Source organism: Macrobrachium nipponense, chromosome 10 (assembly GCF_015104395.2).
Source record: "Macrobrachium nipponense isolate FS-2020 chromosome 10, ASM1510439v2, whole genome shotgun sequence".
NCBI classification, from domain to species: Eukaryota; Metazoa; Arthropoda; class Malacostraca; order Decapoda; family Palaemonidae; genus Macrobrachium; species Macrobrachium nipponense.
The window spans coordinates 29041098-29043139 of NC_087204.1; the positions used below are offsets into that span (position 1 = coordinate 29041098).

Consider the following 2042-nt stretch of genomic DNA (forward strand, 5'->3'; position numbering starts at 1 on the left):
CACCTGACTATACGAACCCGTAGTGTTCCTTGACATTGTCCCCAGGCCCCAGCTGTTGTTGTTGTTCATAGGTACCTATTGCTGACGCTGTCAAAATTTGTTTACTACCTACATAACGACTGTTGGGAAGAATTCAGATTAATTTTTGATAGAAGGTGAGTTTATTTTTGCATTCAGAGGCATTCCATCGATCAGGAACATTTGTTTTATTCTTTATTCCGTAGAAGGCCTTCATATTACTGACATTACTTTTAGTACTTAGCTTATCGCAAAGGCGTAGGCTTCAGTCTAGGCGTAGATACCTACCTAATTTCTTACATTTGATAACAGAAAACCAGATCTTAGCTACTATAATTTTGTGAAATTAAAATGATTAAGGCCTAAGGGGGGATGAGGCAGCGGCCTGGGTTCGGAGGGGGATTTTAGTCCTGTCCTTCCCTAGTAGTAGTAGTATGCGCATTAGGTAGTACCTACTACCTAGCTATACTAGGGCTACTTTAGGCCTCCGGTAATTCTAAGGAAGGCTAAGTTCATTTACTGAATAATAGGGGGAACAACCGACTGGACTAGCGGATCCAGTTTCCACCACGTGTGGATCCACCCTCCGAAAAAGTACTTTAACACGTCCTGACACCGGAGATGGGCACCAGTCATGAGTTGTTGGTGGTGAGAGAAGGAGCTCGAGACCTCTACTAGACTTTCGAAGTAGGTATTTTCCCCAAAGTTAGAAATTAAGGTCATATTTTAAGATTAAACAGAGGTTAATGGAAGCCTCGTTCTATGCAGTGCACACATAGGGTAGATCACCACGGCAGGCCAACCAGGCCACCTACAATCAACGCTTTCCACCCTCCGAAAAAGTACATTATAACGCGTCCTGACACCCGAGATGGGCATCAGTCGCGACTTGTTGTTGGTGAGAAACGGAGCTAAAGACCTCTACTCTCCTTTCGAAGTAAGTATTTTCTCCAAAGTTAGAAATTAAGGCCAAATTTTAAGATTTAAACAGAGGGTACTGAAAATGGCGTCCACGGCAGTGGAAATCTCACCAAAACGCTTTAGACATTTTTACTTACAACTAAAAATGTTTCGAAGATTGACGCCATCTCGATGTTTACGGAGTTGCTTGTGTCAACAAACTTTCCCATTTCCTGTGATAAATCCGCACACCACTTGTACCCACAGACGCTGGAGCACTTTCATCACAACAATCGAAACACGATTTCTCCACCAACAAACGCCAGGAGTAAACAGCTGTTTTGGTAGAAGATGACGAGAAGCGTGCTCTTAGCTAATTTTTAAATAAATAGTAAAACATCAATATTTTACATATTTATGATGATTAATTTGAAAATATTCGTTATTGAAAAAGTAACTCAATTCTGACTCAAATTTAAGTAATTATTTTTTGGAATTCGAAACGTTCTTTCAGTCCTGTATTATGACGTCACGACATCTTGACTTTCGTACCTATTGTAAATAATTGCTTTACTCAACTTTCTTGCAGTACCAGTTATTCATGCAGATTATCAGCTATTGCATGTATGTATAATCGTAATGCGCATATATATCTTCATTATTTACTTTTGGATATATGAAGATGTTTTACTGCCGGATTATCGCCGTAGTGTGATGCAATCGTTTTCGGTCGATGCGCCTCTGTTTTCGCACCATAAGAAATTATGGGGCCGAATTTGCAATGACCAGAAAGTCGTTAAAAGAGGAAAGTTAGCATTGAGGGGCATATTTTTTGATTGAGAAAAATACAATTGTTCCGACACGGCATACAAACCTTCGGTCCTTTTACAATAGGAAGGTACTAAGCGGCAGCTGGATCGGTCGTAAGCTTCGAACAAGGGGTTTCGGTAGTTAACTGCTTGTCCGACAGGCGCGCTCGCGCGACTGGGAGGTAACAAATCACTTTTGCTTTCGGCCTGCTGGCGTGTGACGTGTATCATCGCTCTCTGCCCGCTTCATCGTCGTTGCTTTCGCATGGTTGTGTTTTTCTTTTTCTATTTATCTAGTGAACTGAATTGTAAGTA

General features: G+C 41.2%; 1 protein-coding gene across 5 annotated transcripts in view; it reads left to right on the forward strand.

The window, feature by feature from the left end:
- The window catches only part of LOC135223528 (biogenesis of lysosome-related organelles complex 1 subunit 1-like), an 86321-nt gene continuing 84279 nt past the window's right edge, over positions 1 to 2042 (forward strand). For all 5 annotated transcript variants that reach the window (XM_064262002.1, XM_064262004.1, XM_064262003.1 and 2 more), the window contains exon 1: positions 1 to 155. The gene's annotated coding sequence lies outside the window, so the exon portion shown is untranslated. The remainder of the gene's footprint in view (positions 156 to 2042) is intronic.